Source organism: Theobroma cacao, chromosome 4, assembly GCF_053813885.1.
Source record: "Theobroma cacao isolate CCN51 chromosome 4, ASM5381388v1, whole genome shotgun sequence".
Lineage (NCBI taxonomy): Eukaryota > Viridiplantae > Streptophyta > Magnoliopsida > Malvales > Malvaceae > Theobroma > Theobroma cacao.
The window spans coordinates 7514563-7531806 of record NC_142642.1 but is presented as its reverse complement, the minus strand read 5'-3'; the positions used below and the strand labels follow the sequence as shown (position 1 = coordinate 7531806).

The following is a 17244-nucleotide window of genomic DNA, read 5'->3' as shown; positions in this document are numbered from 1 at the left end:
TGATGTCTTCATCAGGCTCCATTTTGAACATTTCATAACTATGTGTTAAGAGAGCAATTTTGGACTCCTTTACATGAGAAGTCCTTTCATAGATTATTCTAAGTTTTTCCCACAGTTGTTTAGTTCTTGTACAGCTTAAGTCTTTGTTAAATTCAGTGGGGGGTCAAGGCACAATGTAATGTGTTGATGGCCTTAAAGTTTATTTGAACTTTCTTAGTTTCAGCCTCAATCCATTCAAACCTTGGCTTAGGCATCAACTTATTTGTCACTATATTTACGGTTTAGGGCATAAAGGGTCCATCAGTTATGACGTCCCACATTTTATAGTTTATAGCTCTAATGTAAATTGACATTCTAGTGCTCCAATAAGGGTAATTAGAGCCATCAAATAGACGTGGTCTGTTTGTAGATTGTCTCTCAGCCACAATTGATTTTTATTGAGCCATTTGGATCCTCCTAAAGGATGTTAAGCCTTAATAGCGAGGAACTAGCTCTGATACCAATTGTCGGTCCCTATAATATGTGTTAGAGGGGGGGTGAATAGCACAATTTGGCTCTTGACATGATTGAAAACTAATTTCTAGAACTTAAGAAAACAAAAACAGAGTATAAAATGCACAGTAATTTAAAGTGGTTCAGTCCAAGACCTACATCCACTACCTTGATTATCCAACCAAGGATTTTCTCACAAACTGACTAACAATTAGTGAAATTCACAAGCTTCCACCAAGCGTTTACAATGATTTTTACCAGGCTCAACCATAACTTTTTACACTAGTTTTTCACAGGCTCAACTAAAACCCCAAAGTGGTTTTCCAAGGCTTAACCACAACCTACAACGATGAAGCTATCCCAAGCTTGAATAACCCCTTAGAATGACTTCCTCATTCTACGAATACAAGAGAAGTAGTAAAAGAAGGTACCTATGATCACTAGTTGATTTGAGTGGTACAAGATTGAGTGCTAAATACAAATGCAAAGAGTAGGCGTTTAAGTGCAGACAAGTACAGTGAATCTTTTCTAGTTTTTCAACTTTCTATAGCTCAAATCTCATTCGAGGCTTCTAAAAAACTTGTTTCTAATTGTTGGAAGACCCTTTTATACTTGGAGATTCAACTCTGATGGCAGTTTAACAGTTTATATCCGTTGGAAACAGTTGAGGATGAGTTCTAGTCATTAATCTATCTTGAGTGCTCTGGTTCAAATTGCAGACAGAGAGCTCTTAGTCAACTAACTTGGTTGACTAAGTTGGTTTTGTTTCTGGTTTGTAGATTTTGGCAGAGAGCACTTAGTCAACTGATTTAGTTGACTAAAATGATTCTGTTTCTCAAACTCTTCAGCTCGCCATTGCTCCAATTTGTAATTTGGTCAACCGATGTTCTTCCTTGTTTCACCAATAAGCTTTCTTCTTGTTATTCAGTTACATCTTGTTGATTTTATCCCTTTTTTTCTTTCAAAAATACTCTTTGAAGAGTTAATAAATTAATTTCATATATTAATTTCCTATACACTCAAGTAAAGGTATTAGACACAAATTAATGGGAATGTTTTATTATCATCAAAAACTAATGGAGCTAACATATATTATGGTAGATAATGCCATTATGAATGCATAATTGGGTTTAATGAATTGTTTCCAAAGGGACTATATTTGAACATTATGAATCTTGGATTTTAAAGGGATATGAATTATTGTATAAGATTATACAAAAAGGCTTGCTTGGGCTTAGTAGGCTGAGCCCATTGGGCCCTTGCGCAGGTCATGGCATGAAAATTTGCGTTGTGACATGATCCTGCTCCATCTCAAGTACTATGCAGTCTACTGGAATGAACAGTTTCCCAACTTTAAGCTAGACATCCTCTATCAACCCACAAGGTTTCTCTATCGTTTTGCCAACTAGTTTCAAGGTGATTATAGTATGTTGAATCTCCTTTAGTCCAATTCTCCTAGCAACAGACAAAGGCATAATTGAGACATCAACACCTAAATCACACTAAGGTTTTGAAAAGTTAAAATTACCAATTGAGCAAAGGATAGAAAAACTCCCTAGGTCCTTAAGGTTTGGTGGAAACTTGTTCTAGATTATTGCCATACACTCTTCAGTGAGTGTAATTGTCTCAAAGTCCTCCAGTTTCCTCTTCTTCGTTAATATGTACTTTATAAACTTCACATATGATGGCATTTGCTCTAAAGCTTTTATAAAAGGAATGTTGATGTGAAGCTTTTTGAATACCTCAAGAAATGTAGAAATGCTTATCAACCTTTTGTTTCTAAAAGCGTTAAGGAAAGGGTGGTGGTGGTAAAGTAACCTTTGCTTCCTTCTCTTGACTTTGCTTGTTAGCTATTTTAATCACGGTTTTATTCTAAATAGACTCATCTAGAAAATTAGCTTACCTAACACCATGTTCAACCTCTTTTTAGCTTGTCAAGGTGTTTGCCATAACTGTTCTTTACCTTCTCTCCTTGGATTCACCTCTGTATCACTAGGCAATGTACCTTAAGGTTGATTGTTTAATAAATTGGCAAGTTGATCAACCTAACTCTCAAGGTTTTGAATTGAAGCTGCTTGACTTTGAATGAGAGATGTTTGACTTTGTATAATGCTATCATTTTGTGTCATGTACTGTGTTAGTTGATCTTCCATAACTGGCTTCTTTTCTGAAATAGGTGCGTCGGCTTGTGGGTGAAATCTTGGAGTTGAGGACAAACCTTGATTATTAGCCCAAGAAAAATTGGGATGATTCATCCACCACGGGTTGTACGTGTTGAGGTAGAGGTTATTCTGTTGTCTATTACCCATAAATTGCGCTGCCTTTGTTAAGCTTGGACACTTATGACTTGCATGATTATCTCTTCATAACTCACAAGCAACAAAAGGACTTTGCAAACTATTAGTACCAAAAGATTCAAGAGTTTTAGTTAAAGCTACTACCTTAGCGGATAATGCTGACAAAGAATCTACATCATCAATTCTAGCTACTCTTCTATGCATTGATCACTATGTTGGCAATTAGTAGTTGTTTGCAACCATTTCCTCCAACAAATCATATGCCTTATCAATTGATTTTGCCATTAAAGTTCCTCGCATAGTGACATCAATAGTGGTTCCAACTTGCCCACTTAAACCCTTATCAAAAGTCTACACCTAAAGCCACTTTAGGAGGCCATGATGAGGACAATGCCGAAGTAGTTCTTTGAATCTTTCCCAAGCTTCGTACAACGATTCAGAATCTAGCTGCATGAATGATGTAATATCATTCCTCATTTTGGCTGTCTTAACTGGAGGAAAGAACATGGCAAGGAACTTCTGATCAAGATCATCCCATGTTGTTCTTGAGCTAGTGGGGAGCTCATTCAACCATCCTTTAGCTTTATCCCTTAATGAGAAGAAAAGAGCCTTAAACGAATTGCATCATCTGTGACACCATTTTGTTTGAAAGTGTCACTAATCTCCAAGAACTTTGATATATGGCCATTTGAATCATCATGAGGAAGGCCCACAAACTAGACTAAAGTTTGAATCATGGTGATGATAACCGGCAAATTGTTTGCTTATATAGTTGGCTTTCAAATGCTCGATTGAATTCCTTGTACCAAAGGAATAGCATAATCCCTTAAGCAATAATTGTCAACTATTACATGCCCTTGGACTTGCTATTCACTCTAATGATCAGCCAATGTATTTACTGGAGCAACACTTTGTTGATTCTCTTGTTGAAGTCTACGAAATGTTTACTCAATTTTTGGATCACAGGGGATTGTCTTCAAGTTATTTTCTCTTCTCATACAATAGTTGAACACAACTGCAAAAGAAAGAAATAAAACTTAAAATTAAGATTAATTTGCAAAATTTTAATATTAGCAAATAACAAAGAAAACAAAATCCCTGACAACGGTGCCAAAAACTTGTTATCGATTTTGCACACGCAAGTATATGTATCGAACAAGTAATATAGTGATGAAGTAGAGTATCGCTCTCATGGATATTTGTTCCTAAAGTTTCAATAAGTACTAAAATTCTAAAACAAATTAATCTTATTTAAGTAATCCAAAAATTGAAGAAAAACTAATTAAAAATCAACACTAAATAAACTAACAAACTAAATAAGTTGAGAAAAGTAGTATATTAAAGACCTAGGATTATGGGTTCATTCAACATTCCATCTGATACTAGCTTTTCTTATTATTTATCTTTCCTGGGTGGTTTTACTGACCTAGAATACAAAGCTTTGGACAAGTCTCCAACAAGTCATTTGTACAAATGCCTAACTTAATTAGTTCATTATATGTCTATAGGAATGAATTAAATTAAGTTCATTAAACAAGTGTCCTAATGTGGCTATATATGGCAATTAACGTATGTTTACTCGAATTGCGAATCAGATCAACTAAATGACATGAACATACACTATTCAAACCTTAGTCCAATCTAAAATCTCTCTGTTGAGTCTCAATTAGATTCATAAATCAATTAATTATTGGCGAGACAATCAAAAGCATTAAGACCATATTCTAATAAGCAAAACTACACTCATTCATGATAAATAAAAGAGAAACTGATATTCAAACTAGATGTTGAAATCCACCACAATTTTAAAAGGATAATTTAGTTCATAATATCTAATAAAGACACTATCCAAAGAAATTTAACCATGAATCAAAGTCAAAGAAAATAAGAAAAACACAAAAAGTAGAGAAAGAAACTGAGTGTTAAAGCTTTGCAATCACAATTCTCTCTCAAATTCTCTTGTTTTCTTACATTGTTCTTGGTTCCAAATCTCTAGAATAGATGGTTGCTGCCTTTTCTTTCAAACATTTGAAAAAAGTCCCTTAAATAGGCTCCAAGTAACCTAATTTCCCACATCTTGCCAAATTTTTAATTTTGGAAAATCGTCCAGCACTACGGTCTTGATTTCTTGGCGCTACGGCATTGGATTCTTGCTATAGTAGCACTATAACGCTACTTCTCCACGCTGCAGCACTAGGGTCTCAGGAAAATGTATAGTGTGCTTCCTTTAACCAGTGCTGCAGTCTTGTTCTCTTAGTGCTATTGTGGTTTATCAACTTTTAACATGATTTTGACCCTGATCTGGTCCGAACTTGTCACAGCCCAAATCTCGAGCTATGATCGATGCATGGATCCAATAGGCATAGCCTATTGGACCCAAGCAAGCCTTTTTGTGAAAACTTATTCATTAAATCACTTGTCTCTCATTTACCTCTAAGGTTCTCGATTCATAATTTTCAAAAATAATTCCTTCCCATGAGTTAAATCATGGCAATCGAGCCTATAGTATTCACAAAATAATATTATCACTTGTTGACTTGTGGCGGCACTATTATTCAAACCAAACACACAGTGTTTACAATAACTTTCATGAATTATACTTAAATAATCATACACACATACAAAAGATGTGACTATGAGTAGAGTGACATTGGTGTGGTTACTATCATTGAGAGTCGTAGTGAACCTACCGAAAGATGAATAAGAGCGAGTGCCTCGACCTAGGATCCAACTACCTTCGATCGTAAAAACTAAAACATGAAGTTGAAAAAAAAGATAAGTATAAACCCAGTGAGTGAACATAGGAAGGGAACAAGCATCCATACTGGAAGTTTTAGAAAACATGATGCACTTATATTGAAAACAATGCAATTTAGTTTAATTTCTTGTAAAGCCCTTAATTGAAAAGAATGAAAACAATAGCAAATCCAATCAAGACAAACAAAATAAAGGGTTTCTCATTACAGCGGAAAGGCATTCTATAGCATATAGTACAATCACATTTTTATTTTCATAACTTGTCTATAGCACGTATATATATATATATATATACATGTGCACCACCGCCGCTTTACTCAGCTCATGTGCACTCCCTGCACGAGCAAGGCAATATCATCATGTGCACTCCCTACACGCACATTTCAATATCATCGTCTACACTCCCTACACGTGCAAGGCAATATCATCATGTGCACTCCTTACACACACATTTTAATATCATCATGTGCACTCCCTACATGCACATTTCAATATCATCACACGTACTCCCACCCACATCATTACCGACATGTGCACTCCCACACTGCACACCATCGGCACCGTCATGTGCACTCCCACACTGCACATGCACGATTATAGCTATTATATAGCATTATTGTGAGACCTCGACCTTCACAAACATGTAGCGGAGGTAGACCTTATGATATGGAGCAAGGGTAGTTTGGTCATTTTCTTGGCGAGCTCCTAACAATGGGTTTTCTAATATTATTAAGGCCTAAGTAAGCCTAAGACATAAATGAATGATGAAAATAAGGATAAAATGATGAAGGAAATAGAAATAATGATGATTTCCAAGGTAGGGGCAAAATGGTCATTTTTCATCTCGAGTCGAAATTTTAAGTTTCTATGAACCCGAGTATTTCTAGACTATTATGGACTTTATCTCAATGTCAAAAGAGTAAAAAGATTGCATTAAGGATTGGAGGAAGACAAAGCCAACTTGTTAAAGGCATTTTCGTAATTTAAGTGAAGTTTGGATAAGCTTAGTGTAATACTTTGTACTTTGATTTGGTGATCAATAAAGCTTATCAGATGCCAATTGAAGCATAATAAGGTATTTTGGCTACCAAGGAGACAAAAGGAGACATGTGAAAAATTTTGTAATAAAAGAATATTTTATTAATAAAATAATATTAAAACAGTAATATTTAATCGGATGTTGGAGTTAGTCGTGAAGAGGGATTACATGGTCAATCCAAGTGGGCGAGAAGAATGTATGAAGGAATTTTTGAGGTAAATGACGTAAGTGAGACCCTCGTAATTTTATTAAATAGAACTAACACGGGTAAGTAAATATTTGAATATTATAGTGACACCGCTTTGAAGTGTAATTTCGATATTTTGATGGTACACATGCAAAGGAAGAAATATAGAAGAAAATTAGAATTTTTTTTTAAATGTGTTGGAAGGATCAAAATTTAAAATATGAAAATTGGAAGGTTGTGTAACAAATAAAATGAAGTTGAGGATTTACAAGTAAATTGTATTAGCTTGAGGGAATAAAATAATAAGAAAATAAAAGAATTGGTAAGTGGTGGATGGGAATGAAGAAAAGTCAAAGCCATTTGGAAAAAAAATAGATTTGGAACAAAGTGGAGTGACCAACCGCCCATGTGGCAAATACATGAGTTAAAAATATATTTTTAAGTGATGAATTGAGTTAGTAAGGGTCGGCCACATGGAACAAAGAAAAAAAGGAGAAGAAAGAATGGTGGGGGGGGGGGGGGGATCGGCCAATGCAAATAATGAAGGAGAAATGAAATAACTAAAAGAAATGAGTGAGGGGACAAGACATGTCCGGTTGCCTCCAACAATTGTAGTCCATAAAAAAAAAGAAAAAGAAAAGAAAAAAAGTTCAAAGGTGGTTAATTGAAGAAAGAAAAGAAAGGTGTCAAGCATAAAAAAGAGAAAGAGCATAATTTGAAAGAGAAAGAGCCAACCAATGAAATCGTGGAAAAGAGAGAAAGGGAGATAAAGGAAAAGTTGAACAAGAAAGAAGAGAAAAAGTCGAGTGAGAGGAAGAGAAAAGAAAGAAAAGGAAGGGAAAAGGAGCTGAGTTTGAGGGGGCAGTTTTACTGCTATTTAGGGAGGAAAGGAGAGCTATTTTTCTACCATTTTAAGGGAAAGAAAGGGCTGATTTTTTAGGGAGAAAAGAGCAGCTTTGATTGTCGAGTTTTGAGGGAGAAAAGAGCAACTTGGCTGCTGATTTTTGAGAAAGAACGGAGCAGCTTTGGCTGTCAAGTTTTGAGGGAGAAAGGAATAGCTTGGCTACTGATTTTAGAGGAAGAACGGAATAGCTTTGTAATACTCCGTACTTTGGTGTGGTGACAAATAAAGCTTATCGGATGCCAATTAAGGCATAATAAGGTATTTTGGGTACCAATGAGACAATAGAAAATTTTTGAAATAAAATAATATTTTATTAATAAAATAATATTAAAATATTAATATTTTATTTAATGTCAAAATTTTTCATGAAGAAGGAGTATATGATCAATATAAGTGGGGGAGAGGAAGAACGAGAAATTTTTGAAGAAAAATGATGTTAATGGGGCACGCGTGTCTTTCTTAAATAAAGATAGCACGGGGTAAATAATATTTTAAATATTATGGGAACACCGAGTTGGGGTACAAACTTTATATTTCATTTGTACATATGTAAAAAAAGATAATAGAAGGAAATTGGAGATTTAAAGATTTTGGGAGCACTTAATTAAAAAGATGAGAACCTTGAAGGGTAAAATAGTAATTTTGTTACAAAGCTTGGTCAAAACTTTCAAAAGAAGCTTTGACTCTTCTTTTTGTTCCTCATGGCCAACCATCCATGTAAGATTTGCTGAAAATGTAAGGCTTATGTACAAAGAAAGGAAAAGATAAAGAAAATGAGGAGAAAAGATGCGACAATAGTGAAATGGGGAGGAAAAGTCAAGTAAAGTGGCTTTAAAGGTTCCAAGCAATTGTTGACTTGCATTCTAACCACATGGCCAGTCAAGGAAGACAATAAAAGAAGAAGGAATGATGGTATGGGTGGTCACATGTAAAAGAATAAAAAGGAAAAAAAAAAAGATTGACAAGCAAGCTTGTCATTGTCGGCCCCACTTGCAAAGCACATCAAACAAAATTTTATCAATTTCTTTTGTTACCAAACAATCATGGAGACAAAAAAGAGAGTCAAAGCTATTAGTGTTATTATTTTTAAATCATGTGTGAAAGTAAGGGGGGGTCGGCCATTGAGATGAAAGGCCATATAAAAGACAAGAAATGAATGAAGGATGAAAGATAGAAAATATAAGAAAGAAATGAAAAGAAAAGTTAAGCCAGTTAAGTGAAGAAGAAAAAAGAAATAGAGAGTCAATTGTGAGGGAGAGCAAAAGAAAAGCAAAAGAATAAAGGACAAAAAAAAGAAAGAAACAGCGGAGAGAGAGAAAAAGAAAGAAGAGAAAAGCCAAACGGTGGGAAGAAAAAAAGAAAGAAAAGGAAGGGTGAAGAAGTTGAGTTTTAGGGGGTGGTTTTGCTGCCAAGTTTTGAGGGAGAAAGGAGTAGCTTGGCTACTAACTTTTGTGGCATAACAAAGCAACTTTTGTTGCCAAGTTTTGAGGGAGAAAGGAGCAGCTTGGCTGCTAATTTTTTTTAGGAAGAACAAAGCAGCTTTGGCTGCCAAGTTTTGAAGGTGAGAGGAGTAGCTTTAGCTGCTGATTTTCAAGGCTAAAAGGAGCAACTTTGGCTGCTGATTTTCTAGGTTTTTGCTATCAGTTTTGAGGGTGAAATGAGCAGCTTTGGTTGCTGATTTTTAAGGCTGAAAAGAGGAGTTTAAGTTGCTGATTTTTATGTTGAAAGAAGCAGGAACTTGCAGCCAGCGGTGAGAGGGAAAAAGAGGAAGAAATTATGGTCTGTATGTCAGTGTAAGAAAGGAAAAAGAAAGAGAAGAAGGGTGCTGCTGATCGGCGGGAGAGAGGAGAAAAAGAAAAGAGAGCAAGAAACGGGAAAGGAAGAAAGAAAAGAAAGCAAAAAAAAAAGAGTGGGCATAGCCTAATAAGAAAAGAATAGGCATGGCCCAATAGAAAAAAATGGGAAGAGCCCATGGAAAGATCCCAATAGCCAAAGAAAGAAAAGTCTAAGAGATAATAAAGGTGGAAAATTGGGCTTGGATGAACCTAGCCCAAATTTGTAAAAGATTTCTTTGCTTTTATTGGGCTTATTATGAAGTTAGATTATTTTAAGCTAGCCCAATTGTTTAGTTAAATTTTTGGCTAGTAGTGATATGAATGAAAGTTAAATTATTTTAATACAACAGTCAAAAAAAAATTCTTTATGATCTCTCATGGGATTAGAACAAAGAAGAAAATAGAAAATTGATGAATAGTGCTCAAGTGTAGTTAAGGAATTTTGAAATGATTCATTGTGAAGAAGCATTGTTGTCGGAGGAATTTATTTACACAAATTAGTTGAAAGTTTTAAGTTGAATGGTATATTATTTCGAAGAAATAAGGAGAAATAATGTGGATCGAAATGGGAAAATAATTGGATAGATTCAAAATGACTATGGTCATCATAAATATAGTTAATACTGTGGAAAAATAAGATGGATTTGGGCGAAAGTTAATTAAAAGGTTGAAGTAGGTACGGGACATTATAAATAAGTTATCGATGTTATAATTTAAAGAATTACATAAGCAACAGATATAAGTAATTTTAGTGAAAATGCCTTAAGATGTGAGTTAATTGAATATGGTTTCGTGATAGGGTGAGAAACAGAGGTGGGATTGATGCACTAAACATATTGAGTTTGGATTATTGCTAGGACATGTTAAAGTAAAGTTAGAGTATTGTGGTGGCTTGCCGAAGTAAATAACAAACGATCGACCGGTGGAAATAGTTAGAGACACCTTCGAACAAATAGCGACCTAATACCTCATTGTTGCCAGGTGAGTGAACTTGCATTTCAAATTGCTTTGGGATTTTGAATGTGTTTGTACAAAACCTTTAAATGATTTTATCCAATATTTCTTAAAACAGGTGCCTTGGGAACATGCCCTTCATAAATTGTTTCTATGTTGTGACATGTGCCTGTTATGGATTCTTGCACTACTACATTATGTTGATATATATATGTTGTGCATTGGTGGTGGATATTGTGTGATAATGATAACCATGCATGTGCACGATGTGGGGGGATGCACATGCCGGTGATGACGGTGGTGAGGGAGTTGGATGATGAGAGTGCCCATGTGCACGATATGGGGGGATGCATACGATGGCACTAACTATGCACAATGTGGGGGGATGCACACGATGACTTCGGCTATGTGCACGATGTGGGGTGATGCACATGAGTCGAATGAAACTATGGTGGTATTGGTGTTTATCTATATATATGTGTGTGTGTATCTATGTTATGAAATAAAAGCTCATGAATATGGTATATGATTGAAATGCATGTGAAATTTGAAATGTTAAAACTTGAGAAACGGTTTCCACTTGATTTTCACCACAGCAAAGATAGATTTCCATTGTGATCAGAAATTGAGTTAAATTGCATTGTCTTCAACATAAATGCATCATGATTTCTAAAACTTCCCCTATTGATGCTTGTTCCCTTCCTATGTTCACTCACTAAGTTTATACTCACGTTTTCAACTTCATGTTTTCAGATTCAGTAGTGGGTAATACGTAGATTGAGGTGTTCGCATACCCCCATCTTTTGGGTAGGTATTTTGAGACTCAGTAGTTACATCTCCCATCAAGAGTCACTCCGTTGACGATCAAAATCTTTGTATATGTTTAATGTGAATTGCAAAGAGAAGTTGACAAACTATCTATGTATGATTTGAATTATGATGCTAATGTGAGCATTCACTTGGGTTTTATGAGCTGCGTTGGAGAAATCCACATTTAAACACTATTAAGCTCATTCTTAAGGAAATATGCTAGATAGATGGGTTAATATACAAGTGCTTATTGAGAGGCTTGCTTGGGCCTAGTGGGCTATGCCTATTGGGTCCTTACACAGGTCATGGCTCGGGAACTGGGCTGTGACAAGCTTTGGCTACCGATTTTGAGGTAGAAGAGAGCAGCCTTGTGTTGCCAATTTTGAGGAAAAAAAAAAGGAAGAAACTTGTTACTGGTGATGAGAGGAAAAAAGACAGGAAAAAGCTACCGGTGTGGAGAGGAAGATATGGTGGAGTTGCTGCTAGTGTAAAGCAGGAAGGAAAGAAAAAAGAGAAAATAAAGGTGGAGAATTGGGCTTGGGCCAACTTAGCCCAAATAGGTAAAGATTTTATTGCTTTTTACTGGGCTTGGTATGAAGTTGGATTATTTGGGGGCTAGCCCACTTGTTTAGTTAAATTTTAGTTATTAGTGATATGAATTAAATTTAAATTACTTTAATATAATATTTAAAAATTCTTTTATGATGTCTCATAGGACTAAAGCAAAGAAGAAAATATGAAATTGATGAATAGTGCTCAAGTGTAGTTAAGAAACTTTAAATGGTTCATCGTGAAGAATTATTGTTGTTGGAAGAATTTATATGCATAAGTTAGTTGAAAGTGTTAAGTTGAATAGTATAATATTTGGAAGGAATAAAAAGGAATAATGTGGATTGAAATTAGAAAATAATTGAATAGATTTGAAATAATTGTGGTTGCCATAAATATAGTTAATATTGTGGAAATGTAAGATGGATTTGGGCGAAAATTATTTAGAAAGGTTGAAGTAGGCACATGACATCATAAATAATTTACCGGTGATATAATCTAAGGAATTACGTAAGCAATGGATATAAGTAATTTTAGTAAAAACAAAATGTATTAAGATGTGAGTTAATTGAAGATGGTTTCATGATAGGATGAAAAATATAAATTTGAGTAAGGATTAACTGATTGAAGTGCTGCTTGTGTACGTATGTAATTAAATATATTGAGTTGGTATTATTGCTAGGAAGTGCAAAGGCAAGGTTAAAGTACTGTGGTGGAGTGCCAGAGTAAATAACGAGCGATCGACCAGTGAAAATAGTTAGAGACACCTCCGAACAAATAGTGACTTAATATCTCGTTGTTACAAGGTGAGTGAACTTGCATTTCAAAATTGCTTTGGGAAATATAATTGTATTTGGATGAAACATTTGAATGATTTTATCCAACTTTTCTTTAAAAATGTGTGCTGGGGAACAAGCCTTTGATAAAATGTTTTGATGTTGTGAAAATGTGAAATGTGCGAAAGGATGAATCCATGTGCCCCTATATTATGTTGGTATGTATATATATGAATATAGGTTATGCATTGATGAATAATGTTGTGTGATGATGATGACTCGGCTATGTGTTAGTAGGGAGTGCGCATTAGTCAATGATGACCCAGCTACATGCGAGTAGGGAGTGCACATGAGCTGATGATGATGACCAAGCTATGTGCGAGTAAGGAGTGCACATGACGATGAATGAAGTGGGGGTGGTGTGTGTTTATATATGTTCATATAGGTATATGTGATAGAAATTTATGATTATAATATGTGATTGAAATGAATAACGAGAAACATTCTGTTTATACTGCCTTGCTTGGATAATTGCTGGAAATTTCCTTTCTTTCCAATTTCATGCTGAATACGGTTCCTTCATCATTAAATGATTTTACAACCAAGGGTGTAATGGAGGGATTTTAATAAGAACTTGAACTAAATGGCATTGTTTTCAAATAAGTGCATTATGTTTTCTAAATCATTCCTTGTCATTGCTTGTTCCTTTCCTATGTTCAGTCACTGAGTTTGTACTCACATTTTCAAAATTCATGTTTTAGGTTTCCTAAGTCAAAGGTGGTTAGATTCTAGGATGAGGTGTTCCTCCCTATCCATTGCTCGGTAGGTTTACCATGACATTAAATGCTAGTAACCGTGTCCAGAGTTACTCTGCTAACAGTCAAGTTCTAATTAAGTGTATATGAATACTTGTTGTGAAACGATCAAATTCATTTGTCAAACTATATATGTGTATTATGGTTGATGATCCCATTCTGAATTCATAGTTGGGGTTTATGAATTGTTTTCAAAGGAATTATATTTGAATGTTACAGATATTTAATTTTAAATGAGTATGGATTAATGTATAAGATTATATAAAGAGGCTTGCCTGAGCTTAGTGGGCAGAACCCACTAGGCCCTTGTGCCGGTCATGGCTCAAAAATTTGGGTTGTGACACTTAGGCTATAAATATCTCATTTCTTCAGCAGCTTCTTGTTCTTCTTCCTCTCATCTCACGTTTCTTCATCTTCCATGGAAGCCTCCCTTAAAGCTTCCATAACTTTCTCTTTCTAGCTTCAATTTTCATGCTTTTGAGCACTTTTGCATAGAACCTTTTGTGCTCTTTCACTCTCCCACCTTAAAACTCTCAAAAGTCTTTGTTCAGCACTTTCTCTCACTAGCTAGAAGTATTAGAGAGAGGAAGAGAGCCTTGCCATAGTAGCTTGAAAACTCTTGAAACGGAGTTCAACTATAAGTCCACCAAGGTTCCAACGAGGCCTCACATGTTCGTTTGAACCAATAATCGAAGTTAGAGTCAATTAAAGACTCAACAAATATCAGTGAGTGAACTTGTATCAAAGTGTTTTTTGGGAAATACATATGTGTTGGGATGAAGCATTTAAATGATTTTACTTGGCTTTTCATTAAATTATGCATGGGAACAAGCCCTTGATAAAATGTTTTGATGTTGTGAAAATGTGAAATGTGTAAAAGGATGAATCCATGTGCTCCTATATTATGTTGGTATGTATAGATATGAATATTTGTTGTGCATTGATGAATAATGCTGTGTGATGATGTTGAAGTATGCAAGTAGGGAGTGCACACATGATGATGTTGAAGTGTGCAAGTAGGGAGTGCACACATAATGATGTTGAAGTGTGTGAGTAGGGAGTGCACACATGATGATGATAGAATGTGCGAGTATGGAGTGCACATGACGATGAATGAAGTGGGGTGGTGTACATGTTTATATATGCATATGTGATAGAAAGTTTATGATTATAATATGTGATTGAAATGAATAATGCGAAACTTGATTATTGTCAATGTGTTCACTTTGACGTACAATATGGTAGGAATGGATTTTGTGGCATGTGATAATCCCTTAATTGTCATCTGCTCTGAATCTCGCTGCAGCGAGAATGCATTCTCGTTGCAGCGAGAAACTCTCGGGTGGTGGGGGCACAAACCAGCCCTGTTTCTCGGTGCAGCAAAAAGAATTCTCACTGCAGCGAGGAATTTCGCTGCAGCGAGAAACTCTCGGGTGGTTCTAAATTTTCTGGTGTAATGCCTTCTCTTTGACACAGATTTTGACCACTTTTTGGTTAGAATTGGGTAAAGTGGTAAACATAAAAGTTGTAACCCAGCATCTTATCTTTCTAATGGTCTAAAAAATAATATCAATTGGACATTTGTAGTGGGAGATATACTTGGAGAACCGAAACATATGCAAACTAAGAATCTTTCTCACTACAGCGAGAAACTTGCTGTCATGCTTGCTACCTTGCTTGATTTTGACATATTTTTCACCCATTTAACTTCATGGATTGATCATGGGTTTTTCCAACATTATGAGGTTATTAATCAAAGTTTTAGATGAGGGGGTTTTAGGAAGAAATTAAATCATTTGCATTGTTTTTGAAACAAGTGCATCATTATTTCCAAGTTCTCCTTATCGATTGCTTGTTCCCTTCTTATGTTCACTCACTGAGTTTTATACTCACGTTTTTAAACTTCATGTTTTCAGATTTGGAGGTACTTGGGACCTATATTGAGTGTTCATGTATGCTCGTTTTCTTGGTAGGTACTATGGCATCTTAGTAGCAGTACCTTCACTTAAAGTCACTCCACTTACAGTTGAGAGTCCTTTGTCTGTGTACACGTATATGTAATGTAAACTACTAAGAGTCATGTTATAAATGATGTATGTATATGTTGGATTGATGATGATGCTCTTATGAGACGACAATGAATGACAGTACTTTGAGACAATACAAATATGAATATTCAGTTGCTATAAAATATTACTGAAACATTTATCATTGAGAATTACAACACTTGGTTTTAAAGATGATGGATGGAATGAGGAACAAGATCTCATAAAGAGGGTTGCTTGGGCCTAGTGGGCTATGCCCACTACGCCCATGTGCCGGTCATAGCCCAAAATTTAGGCTATGACTAAGGTGGTATCAGAGCCCTAGGTTTGGTCAAGTCCTAGGGATCCTTGTGTCAGTCAACGAAGTTGTCAGCGTTAACATAGAGTATTGCTTATGGGTTGTGACTGCAGCACAAGTCATAGACAGAGGCTATATGAACTCCTATTCGTAGGAACCTACCTTTTTGCTAACATTATGTAAAGGTCGTAAGTGATGTCGTTGTCTGGGTTTCAGATGCCACCCGAGACACGAGCTGTTGTTGGAAAAATTTTAAGCAAATGCTCCAAATGAAAGGTTAATGTAATAAGAAATCCCTTTGATTAAAGATAGAGGAAATTGGAGTTGGACTAATAAGTCCGTAATGGCTTATTCATTCAGTAGAGTTATTATTTAAGCCCATAATTATCAATGGGAAGAAATTGGATGACATTGGATCATTATTTAGGTCAATATAAAGGAACACATATGATAATGGTAATAAGGGGCACACTTTGACTGGAATGCATAGTGATGGTTGTAATTTGCTTAGACTATATAGATCTAAGTATTGAGGAAGGTGTAAACTGATGTTTATGTGCACAAAGGTAAGTGCACTATGTTAAATGAGCTTGTCATGTCCCAATAGAGATGGTGTGGGTTTTTGACATATTTTGTAAACGTATAAGTGTCGACTATGTGCATAGCAGCTTAGATGGAGCTAGTTTCGATTTCAATTAAGTAATTGCAAGATCTCAAGGTTTGATTTGAACTATTATGGTTTATAGTTATAAGTACATGAATTAGCTTAAGGGTGAAATTCAATGACTATTATAATTGATCTGTAGTCATGAAGTGAGAGGTTGGTAAACAAATTTTCTCCGAAGAGGAGCCTGAACTTTGTTATGCTGTGCGTGAGGTCAAAGGATTAAAGGACTAGTTGTGGATTTGATAGCTTGAAGTTAAATGACTGAGAGATGTCGAATCTAGTCTAAATGCCATACGGAGTTCTATATTTGAGTTTGGTATACGAATTGCTTTAATGATCAATTTAAAAGTCTATTGGGTTCAGTATGCAATCTATGATAAAAATGATCAATTTCGAATGTGATCTCCATAGAGGTAAAGGATTTGGGAAATATCAATTTTTGGATAAGTTCTAAGAAGGAGTTTCTACATCCTAAGTTTAAGAAATTTTGATTTTTATAGTCGCAAGGGCAAAATGCAACAGTTAAGTAAATCATATACTTCATAAATATAATCGATTAAGGATTGGTGAGTAAAGTTAAGACCTTAATACTAAGTGGTGTATAACTTGATGTTTAGGTATTTAAGAGCTATTTGGAAACAATTGTCTAATCAAGTTACATTAAAATGTTATGGTAAAAGTATATGATCGTTAGTAATGGAATATGCCTAAAGGATGATCTTGGCATACCACAAAAGGTGAAATGTGGAGTAGACATGTCAAAATTGAGGAAAGTAAGAAAGGGGTTCTTACACATTGTCACAACCTAAATTCTGGGCT

The 17244-nt window shown here is 35.3% G+C and overlaps 1 non-coding gene across 1 annotated transcript; it reads left to right on the top strand.

Annotated features, from left to right (window-relative positions):
• The first annotated feature begins 3162 nt into the window (after window positions 1-3162).
• LOC148763109 (small nucleolar RNA R71) lies at window positions 3163-3269 on the top strand. Its single transcript, XR_016026106.1, has one exon. It is a non-coding gene; the product is annotated as a small nucleolar RNA R71 (small nucleolar RNA).
• Window positions 3270-17244: the final 13975 nt, after the last annotated feature.